The sequence below is a fragment of the Lathyrus oleraceus genome, chromosome 5 (genome assembly GCF_024323335.1).
Source record: "Lathyrus oleraceus cultivar Zhongwan6 chromosome 5, CAAS_Psat_ZW6_1.0, whole genome shotgun sequence".
Lineage (NCBI taxonomy): Eukaryota > Viridiplantae > Streptophyta > Magnoliopsida > Fabales > Fabaceae > Lathyrus > Lathyrus oleraceus.
The window spans coordinates 427333711-427345032 of record NC_066583.1 but is presented as its reverse complement, the minus strand read 5'-3'; the positions used below and the strand labels follow the sequence as shown (position 1 = coordinate 427345032).

The following is an 11322-nucleotide window of genomic DNA, read 5'->3' as shown; positions in this document are numbered from 1 at the left end:
TTTCCTATGTGACAGGGTATAGAGAAACTACCCGGATCCTTGAGTTTAGGAGGCATGTTCTGGATTATAGCGCTACATTCGGCAGGGAGTGTAACGGTTTCGCTATCTTCAAGTTTCCTTTTATTAGAAAGAATTTCTTTTAAGAACTTGGCGTATGAGGGCATTTGCGTAATAGCTTCTGTAAACGGGATTGTAACGTTTAATTGTTTAAGGAGGTCAACAAATTTTTTAAATTGGCCCGCATCTTTGGTTTTAACAAGCCTTTGAGGGTAAGGGATAGGTGGTTTATAAGGTGGTGGAGGTACATAAGGTTCCTTCTTTTCTATGGTTTCCTTATTACTCTCTTCCTTTTCCTTAGGTCTATTTTCTTCCTCAGTTGACTTTTTAGGGTTTTGGTTTTCTATCCTTGGATCAGATGGTCCTTCCACTTCCGTTCCACTTCTTAGTATGATTGCATGAGCGTGGCTTCTCGGGTTAGGTTGGGGCTGTCCAGGAAATGTACCAGTTGGGGCAGCAGTAGGCGCTTGTTGTTGAGCTACTTGTGATATTTGTGTTTCCAGCATTTTGTTATGGGTAGCCAGGGCATCCACTTTACTTGCTAGTTGTTTAATTTGTTCGCCAGTGTGTACATTCTGGTTTAAGAAATCTTTATTGGTTTGTTGTTGAGAAGCTATAAAGTTTTCCATCATGATTTCCAAGTTGGATTTCCTAGGGGCGTTATTGTTATGTGTAGATGGGTTCGGTTTCTGATAGCCCGGAGGTATAGCTGGGGCTTGATTTGGAGACTGTCCAGGTGCGTACAAAGCATTATTACTCTTATATGAAAAGTTTGGATGGTTCTTCCAATTTGAGTTATAGGTATGCGAGTAGGGGCTTCCTTGAGCATAGTTTACTTGTTCTGCTTGGATTCCTGTCAAGAGTTGACAATCCGTAGGAGTGTGACCTTGGATTCCACAGACTTCGCAATTCTGAGTTATAGCAACCACGGCGGTTGGAGGTGATACATTTAAACTTTCAATTTTCTGGACCAGAGGATCCACTTTTGCATTAACATGATCAAGGTTACTTATCTCGTACATGCCGGTTTGAGGTTTTTCCACCATTGTTCGTTCGGTTCCCCACTGATAGTGGTTTTGGGCCATGCTTTCGATAAGCTGGTAAGCATCAGCATAAGGTTTGTTCATTAGTGCACCACCTGCAGCGGCGTCTATTGTTAGCCTTGTGTTGTATAAGAGACCATTATAGAATGTGTGAATTACTAACCAGTCTTCTAAACCATGGTGTGGACAAAGTCTCATCATGTCTTTGTATCTTTCCCATGCTTCGAAAAGAGACTCGTTATCTTTCTGTTTAAATCCATTTATTTGGGCTCTTAACATAGCTGTTTTGCTTGGCGGAAAATATCGGGCAAGAAAAACTTTCTTCAACTCGTTCCATGTGGTGACAGAGTTGGAAGGGAGAGACTGAAGCCATCTTCTAGCGCTATCTCTTAATGAGAAAGGAAAAAGACGAAGTCGAATTGCCTCTGAAGTGACACCATTAGCTTTAACAGTATCAGCGTATTGGACAAATACGGATAAATGAAGGTTTGGATCCTCGGTAGGATTTCCAGAGAATTGGTTCTGTTGTACTGCCTGCAACAACGAAGGTTTAAGTTCGAAGTTGTTTGCTTCGATTGCGGGCGGAGCAATACTTGAATGCGGCTCATCTTGTGATGGAGCGGCGTAATCTCTAAGAGCACGAGCTGGTTCTGCCATCTCGGGTATCGAAGGGAAAATGTTTTTGAAATCAGGAAGTTCGACAGGAGGGAGGTTGTTTGCAGCACGATATTCCCGAATTCGTCGTAAGACTCGGAGATATAGTTCGATATCGTTGATTCGTAAGTAGAACGGTTCGCCTTGTGAGCGAGTGTGTGGCATACAAATCGACAATAGAAAGAAAAGAAAAAGAAAAGCCTTAGTCTCTACAGTGTAACGGAAGAGTTACGATATCGACTAAACAAAAGTCTCCGGCAACGGCGCCAAAAACTTGATCGCTCGACTTTATGAGTCGAATTTCGGGTACAAACTGCAAGTGCACAGTTCTATCGCGTAGTTTTAAAAGATATCGATCCCACAGGGACTTATGAATCGATATACCGTTATCTAAGGTTACTTCGTAAAGCTAAGGCAGATAATGTTTGATTGTTTGGGGAAAAGCTAAAACTAAAAATAGAATCTAAATTAAATGTCAAATAAACGGATATCGGTATGTAGTTCGTCGTAATTAGGGAATCAATTCTTTGTTGGTTTCTCGGTTTTAAAATAAATCATTTCAGTTGACTATATTGATTAAAAGTTCTATCTCAAACTCTCGCTCTGTTGAATAAACCATGATTTTATGTTAACGTAGTTGTCACTTATAATTAAGTCAAAAACCATTTTTTGAAAGCAATAAAGTCCGTAGAAACTCTTTTTAAGAAAACACTAACCGTTTAAACACCCTTATCTCAAACTCTCGCTCTGTTGATTTAGGTTATACAATTAAATTCGAATGCTTAACTCTCGTCCTCACATTCAATCTTTAAAAATACTTTTTGGAAAAGATTAGAATTTAATTAACTCTAAAAATTGCTCTCGCCCTGATCTAGAATTAATATCCAATTTACACTGTCCAGTTAAAACCTCAAACTTTCGCTCTATTGATTTTAACCTCTTTATGTCCTTTACTCTCGTATAAAAACTTTGTTATTAAACCTGTAAACTGAGACCGTAAAAAGAGTGATTTTAATTTTAAATTTAATTAAACCGACTTAGTTTTGATCCCTTATTCCGCTTACTTTACATACCGATATCTAGGCGAATTAGCCAGACATGCTAAACAAACTTAAATAATTATCATGCATAAACAGACTCATCTCAAGCAAATAATATAAATAAATAATAAAACAAAGCATTAAAGAATAATTAAAGAATCTGAATAATTTAAACAGTAGTCTTGAACACTCCACCACAAGCCGGTAGGATTTGCTCTTGAATTCTTCAATCGAACAACAAATTAAAACGAAGGAATAAAAAACTAGATTCTAACGTAAGGTTAGATCCGGTAAAAAGGTACACAATAGTTTCCGGTGTGGAAACTATTATGTGAAAATTAATTAAGTGCTAGAGAGGAAAATAGAGTTGCAAGAGAAAACAATAAAAATTGCAAAAGCGGTATGTAAAAGGTATGCTTAAACTGCTGAAGAAAAGAAAATTGGAAACTGCCGAAATCTGGAAAAAGCGTGGAAACGTGGAAGCCTGGAACCTCTGCAGGGTTTGCAAAGTTGCTATTTATATTGATGCTTTCCGTAACGGTTTTCAAAGCAGTCCGCGTCAAGGAGTCTTCACGTAACGGATGCATCGCCATGGAAATAGGATTCAGCGTGTAAACGTGGACTCTCAACGTCTCTGAAGGCAGAAATGTAGGGGGATGGTGTGACGTCCGTCACACCATGTGTGACGCTCGTCACATAAGTGTATGCAGCGTGACGTTCGTCACAGCATCCGTGGCGGTCGTCACAGGCACGACGCCTGTGTCTTCTTTGGGCTGGGCTTGGCTTTTGCTATTTGTTTCTTTTCATTCCTTTTTGCACCTCCTTTTCTTCCTTTTTTACTTGTGCTTCAAATAAGACACCTGAGGCAAATAGAAAGGAAATACCGCGTAATATCTAATAAAATGCAGTAAATTGAAATAAATAATAATATAATTTAATTGAATTAAGTCCTAAAATATGATATAATTTCATGTTATCAATAATCAAAAGGAATGGCCAGGATTAAAACATTTTAAACAGATCAGATGGTTGCAGACATGCCACCACACCACCGGAGCCCTAACTTCGGTCACCTTCTCCGGTGGACCTCACCGGACTGACCCACCATAAACCACCATCAAAATAAAAAGTAAGGACATGGTTTTAAAGGAAAAATGCTCAAGAGCTCGAATCTGACCTCCATTTCATCCAATTCCAAGTATATTGAAAGATATATGGATTTGAAATTTGAGGTGCATGATCTGAGTTGCCTCGATTTGATCTCAAAGCAACTCAGTATTGTTGCCTACATTTGTAGGACTTCAGCCAACCAAAAATCAAAGAGAATGGTGAAGAATTGAGAGAGAACCAAAGGCTCAAAGTTTCTGAAAAATCACCTTCGGGTAGCTTGAATCTGGCTTGATCTTGCTTCCAATTTGCCTTGGTTCGACTCTAGAAGCTTGCAGGAAGTGAAATGGATCAAATAAATGCTTGGATTGTTGGAGTTTCAATCTCAAAACAGAAGGAGATTTGAAACTCGATTTCAAGTGAAATCTTCAAGTTTATCCTTTAATGGAGGTTAGGGATGCAATGCTTCAAAGCTTGGGCAAAAGGGATCCTCATTCTGATCACAATGGACCTGTATTTATAGGGTTATATGCATTGCTTTTCACACACTTGAGATTTTTTTCCAAATTTAGCAACCTTGGTGCATGGATGCATGGGCATTGATTTGGGCCCAATTCATGATGTAGTCTCACTCCAATTCATGCACAATGAGTACTGAAACAATAACATGTAAACATGCAATTGGAAATGGTTATTTGGATTCAAAACTTGCAAAAAACAAACCTACGAAAGGAACTATGCGCAAGTCCCTCAATCCTTGTCCAAATTAAGTGATCTTGGACTTCTTGGAAAGGTGACATCAATGGGAACAACTTTGATGTTGAACACGTTCCCATTTGAAACTTGGATAGTGATGAATTTTAAGGTGGAATTTTGAGAAATCAAACATAATTGAAAATTTTCTATGTACTAAGTCAAATGACCACTTCTTCCACCTTGAATAACTTTTGCTATGAGCTTCAAATGGAAAAGGTTTCTTCACTAAAGTTGTATCCCTTTAATTCCTCTTCAATTTGGTCACAACTTTTACATTATTTGGATTTAGCATAAGGAGTTATGCATTTTAGAAGTTGAGGCAAATTGCTTGTTCAATGATGATGGGCCAAACTGACCTATAATGTTTCCTCTTGGCACATGCCCTTGCAAGTTGAATTTGAAAATTTTCAAATTATAAAAGTTGGAGATGACATATTAAATTTTATCATGAAACTTGGATGACCTTCATCGCATAATAATTGAGCAAGTTATGGTCCTTGGAATTTGACCTTCTAACTAGGGCACAAACAAAATGACCTATAAGCTTTCACCATAAAAAATGACTTTCCAAGCAAAAATATCTCTTAATTCCAACATGAAAGTTGTTTGGAATTTCATAAAGATTAAATTTTCTCTTGGAATAATTTTCATATGACAAAAATTGTAGGAGATAGGGTCTAGGGAACCCCAATTTTGACCAGTTGACTTTCTCTGATCTACATCTTTGAACCAACTTGCAAACTTGAAGTTCTCTTGATATTTAAGACTCCTGTAGGATAATATATGCATAATATGATGTATAATGAAGTATCCCTTAAAATATTTGACCAATTGATGAGGAAACTTGCTGAGGAAGTCACACAAGATACCTAGATGAATTAGGGTTTTCAAGACAAACAAGCTTCAAACCCTTGATGAATTCTTGATCAACATGATAAATGAAGAACATGGGGATCCATATATGATGTTTAGAACCAATGTGGAACATTCCTTGATTGATATCTTGTCATGAGGGTCTCAAACCCTAGTTGTGAGCTTGATGAGGCATTGATGGATGGACACAATACCTACAAAAGAAACAAAGTTATACATATAAATATTTTTGTATTTTTGGTTAGTTAAACAAAGAAAAATAAAGTATGATACAATCAAATGTTCTTGGTGATCTCTCCCAATGCAAACCCAATGAATGAGGGGTAAGGAGGATACCAAGGTGTGATCCCAAAGCTAATGCAAATTATGAGATATCATGAGGGATCATAGGGTCAAAATTGGGGTCCTACAGCTGCCCCTATTTAAGGACATTCTAATTGAGGATGTGAAGGTTAAAATATTCGTATCAACTCAGTAGAATGGATTTAAATAACAACATCAAGAAACAAATTTTGGTCCCTAAGAGACCTCATAATGCATATGATATGAATGTTAAAATAATCTCTGTGGGGAATATATTGCCACAAAGGAAAAGAATCCGGAAAAAATATAAAGTCCACAGGAGCACAATGCATTCCATACGGAAAACTCATTGGGGAGACCGAGACTCTGGGGGATAAAAGTTATGCGTAGGCCAGGCTACGATTGAAAAACTGCTGGGAGACGCGAGGGGATGTCCATGAAAATAATTAATGGAAAGATGCGGTCCAAGGATAAGGTTATATGCAGGGAATGAGAATAGATCAGAACAAAGCTGAAGTACTCAAACCAAACAGGGGATTGAACTTCAACGCAGGAGTAAAAGAGATGTATTATCTATTACCGGTTACTGGGTAAGAAGATAATAGACTCCAACATAGGGACATTCATTACCGGTTAGGGTAAACATATCAAGGATGACTCGCTGATGAAATAAGAATTACAACTACTGATTACTGGGTAGAATAGCAAAAATAGAGAATATCCATCACCGGTTAAAGTGAACATATCAAGGATAAACTCAGCAAGGGAAAATAGGATTTACGACTACCTGTTACTTGGCAAAAGACCAAAGAGAGAGTATCCGTCACTAGTTAAAGTGAACATATCAAGGATAAACTCAAAGGAAGAATATCCGTCATCCGTTAAGATGAACATATCAAGGATAGACCACCTGGGGAATGAGGAAGAATATCTGTTATCGGTTAGGGTAAACATATCAAGGATAAATTTCCGGGGAGAAATAAGAATTACAACTACTGATTACTGGGTAGAATAGCAAAAATAGAGAATATCCATCACCGATTAAAGTGAACATATCAAGGATAAACTCAGCAAGGGAAAATGGGATTTATAACTACCGGTTAATGGGCAGAAGACCACAAATAGAGAAAATACGCCACTAGTTAAAGTGAACATATATAAGTTAAGCTCTTAGGGGGAAAATATGATTTATATCTACCATTTACTGGGCAGAAGACCGTAAAGAGGAGAAAATCAGTCACCGGTTAAACTGAAAATATCAAGGATAGACTCTCTAGGGAATAAAATAGGGATTACGACTACCTTTTTACTGGGTAGAAAACCAAACAGGAAGAATATCCGTCACCGGTTAAAGTGAACATATCAAGGATAAACTCTCTAGGGAAACGTGAAAATGAATCCACTGGGGAAAATAAAGGAAGTAAATTACATCTTATCGGGTATTGGGTAAAGGTGTTGAAAGAGTATATCTTCGGCAAATATTTTTGTATCGTATCCACAGAGATTGGGTAATATTACCGCCGTTCTATAATTCAAATGTTATAAGTTTAGAAAGTAACAGGGTTATTTTGTTTGGAGAAATATTTTGTAAGTGAAAGTTAACAAAAACTATTAAGTGGTTTAGTCAAATATAAAAGTTTGGCAAGATTGGAGTTCACTATTTCAAATGTCTATGATTCCCTATGATAAATAAATCGATTCAAGATTATTGATGATGTTCAAATATCCTCTCAAAGTCATTTATGTCTAAATGATATCGTGATAATCACTATATTGATCCTTAGACGATCTCTCCACCTAACTATCAATATATCAATCTTTAATGTTCAATATCAAAGAATAGTAATGAATAAATCTATCTCTACAACTTATTCATTACTTGAAAATCTGTTTTATGTCTAAACTCGAGTAATCTCTCTCGACAACTACTCAAATCTGGTTTTCAACTTAAAGCAAAAACAGTGTTCAATACATCAACAATCTTTATCTCATATATAAATCAAAGTGAATACATAAACAAATGAGAATAGCTACTACCTCCAATCTTGACAAAAGGGAGTTTAGCTCCTCATCACCATTGTTACAAAGCAGAAGGTTTTAGAAGAAAAACTCTGTTTTTCTCTATTACAAAAGCTCTACAGCACAATGTGTGAATGATAATGGAATAATGTTTCAATGCCCTAGGTTAAGCTATTTTGTCTCTACCAAAAAAGGTTGACATTTCCCTAATTGGACTTTGTCATCTAAAGCAGAAAAGCAATTCCCAGGCAGACATCAAAATGGCAATTAACTTTTCCTGCACAGCAGCACTTTTGACCCTTGGTCAGCTTGCTGGATTCGCAGCCTTCGCGGCGCGAAGGAAGTTCGCGGCGCGAACTGTTGCTTCTCCAGCTTCCTTGTTTGGCAAGCTTCCTCCAAAATGTATTGTTGCAATCCAAGGTCTTGCTTATCCACAATTCTACAAAACTAACAAAAATATGAAATAACTATTCAAAACAAAATAAATTAAACCTAATTGCATTTATACAAAATAGTGAAGATAAAAGTGTGTAATTACATCAAAACTTGGTAAAAGGGACCAATAAAATGGTATAAAAAGTAGTACTAATTGGTCCCTAACAACTCTCCCCAACTTAGCATTTTGTTTGTCCCTAAACAAAAGTTTCCACCCTTACAACCAAAGTCATGACACAAAAGATTTAAACAAGAATTCATCAAGGACATTCAAATGGTTCAAAAGCGTTTGGCGTTTTCTCAATTCACTTATCTCAACTCTAGACCAAACATAAATAAGGGAAATGGTAAAGTGCAAAAATCATTCCAAGGATTTCAAAGTCATACATGTCAAAATTGAATCAAACTTACACACACATCAATATCGATGAATAACATGAAGGGTTACTTTCACTCATCCAAGCAGTTAAATCAACAACAACTCAAATCATGCGGTTATCACAACAAGTACCAAATTATGTGAAAAATGAGAATCAAGAGGTCTTTCAAAGGTTGTAATGTGGCTTAGGTTACAAGAAAGGATAAGATTAAGGGAATTCAACCAAATTGCCTATCCTAAGGGAGCATTCCCAAAGATTCAACTCTACACAATCTCCTTTTCCTTGGTCCCTATCTTTTTCTTTTTCTTTTTCTTTTCAACTCCACACAACCATGAGCATTTACTTTGCTTTTCTTTTTCTCTAAAATTTTTGTTTTTTTTTTGTTTTTTTTTTTTTTTTTTTTTTTTTTTGTTTTTGTTTGTTTTTGTTTTTTTTTGTTTTTTTTAAGCTCTATGGTTTCAAGGGTGATTTCTTTTTCTTGTTTCTTTTCATATTCTTACCCTTTCATAGAAACTCACTTTTCCAAGTTTCTAATCAACTTTTCGCTTTACTCTCCCCAACTTTAGATTCCAAAACCAAATTTATTCAAAAATGCTCCCTACTTAGACATAAGCAAAAGGCAAAGTTTTGCAAACAACTCGGTTTGAGGTTTCAACTGATACGAAAGAAATTAGAATTCATTTATTCCACAATTTTCAATTGATTTTACAATGATCAATCAAATGAATCCTAAAATAAGCTCAAAGGGGGTTAACTAAGGATTACTCCTCACAAGGTTAGTTGATTTAAGCTTTTTGGTCAAGTGGTTTTTCTCACAAACAATGCCTCTATCATTTTCAAAAATTTCACACAACATTAGATTGATGCATGATTTAGCATGATAAGAATGAGTCAAAATAATGCTCGGTTTCCCGCTTTTTTAGTGCACAATGGAAAGCTTCCTCACAAATGGTTAAGTCCTATTTTGATTCATACTGACATATACTTCAATGAAATTATGAACTGAAATTTGCACACACCATTAAACTACTCATGTTAAGTCTAGAAAGCGATAAAGTGTACCTTGAAATGCCGACACTAATTCTTATCATCACCACTCGAAGTATCCTATGCTTCTTTCTTTGCGAACAATTCTTGGTTGCCTTAGGCTTGACTTAAGCGTAAGAACGATTAAATAGGACTGTTGGTAAACCAATTTGATTAAAAACACACTTAAATTTCAAAAAGTACTCATGCAATTATAAAAATACTAAAGAAAAATTAAAGTGCTAAGATAAAGTCATGGTGAACTAGAGCCACCAAAAAGTACATTACAAAATTCCCAAAAACAAAAACAGAATTAGTAAAAAGAAACTCAAACAAACAATACTCTCAAAACTCCATAAATTCAATCCTCCTCCTCTTCATCACCACCTGCACTTCCGAGAACATCTTCCATCTCCTCATTTGGGTCAGCACTACCTCCTGCACCCCCCATAAAATTTGGCCTGCCCACAGGCCAATTAGCATAAGCTGCATAGTCAGCTTGCGATGGAAAAGTTCGGGCCTCTGGTGCCAGAAACGTGTTCTGGAACTGCTGCTGCATGGCATCGAAAAGAAAGGATTGAGACCTCCTGGAGGCCTCAAAGTTCTCACAGCAGTAGTTGGAAAAAGCCATCTGATCAAAACCTGGGGTACTCTGAGGTTGAGGTTGAGGTCGGGATCTGGCTCGGGCTCGAGAGGAAGAAGTACCAGATGCATCAGTCTTCTCATTCGGGTTTTGCAGAAACCTGTTCAAATAAGCGTCACTGATCACACTGGTGATCGAGAAGTGTACTTCCTCAGGGATGGGAACATTGGCCCTACGGCACAGTCCCATGATAAGTCCTGGATAAGCTAGCACACCAGCTTTGCCCCCGAAATTGGTTCCGCTTAACACTATCTTTCTCAATTCTCCTGCAATGAGGGCGGCGACATCCACCGACTTCCCGATCATGATGCAGTACAATAGACACCCGACATCCATAGGAATTGTGGTGGTGTGGCTTCTTGGTCTGATATTAGTCAACAGTAGCACCAAAAAAGCCCTAGCTTCCAAATTGAAATTTTCCCTCTTCCACAATTTCGGATGCCCTTGGTCATTCACTTCAAAAGATTTTCCACTGAGACAAAGGGTGGCATTGACCGCTTCCAGATTCCACCTGTTGGCTACCTCCATGATACTGTACTCACAACTCTCACCCTCTCCAAGAGTTAAGGGATGACCTAGATAAGAATTAATGTCATCCCTTCCAAATGACACAATCTTGCCCCTTACCCTGGACCGGTAAATGAAAGTCGTTCCCTCCTCGCGATGCATCGCATTCGCATAGAATTCTCGGACAAGGTCGTAGTTGATTGCGGCTTCCGGCTCGCATAACTTCATCCATTTTCGTTGCTCAAAAGCCGCAACCACTCTGTGATACACCCCGGTTGGAGCTAGCCGAATAAACCTTTCGGGCAAAATGGTTCTCTTGACGAGGCTCTCAAATCGTGCTTCGTGTTCCTCACTGATGAACCTTCGGATTGAACGGGCCTGAGGAGGTGCCATGGTTTTAGTTCTCTTGGACATCTGCAATCAACACCAGAACAACCACAGAACACAAATGAACAGCATTAGCCAATAAGTAACAAAAA

General features: G+C 37.6%; 1 non-coding gene across 1 annotated transcript; it reads left to right on the top strand.

Annotated features, from left to right (window-relative positions):
• Nucleotides 1–1272: 1272 nt before the first annotated feature.
• Nucleotides 1273–1379, top strand: LOC127088779 (small nucleolar RNA R71). The gene has a single exon (XR_007790596.1). It is a non-coding gene; the product is annotated as a small nucleolar RNA R71 (small nucleolar RNA).
• The last annotated feature ends 9943 nt before the right edge of the window (nt 1380–11322 follow it).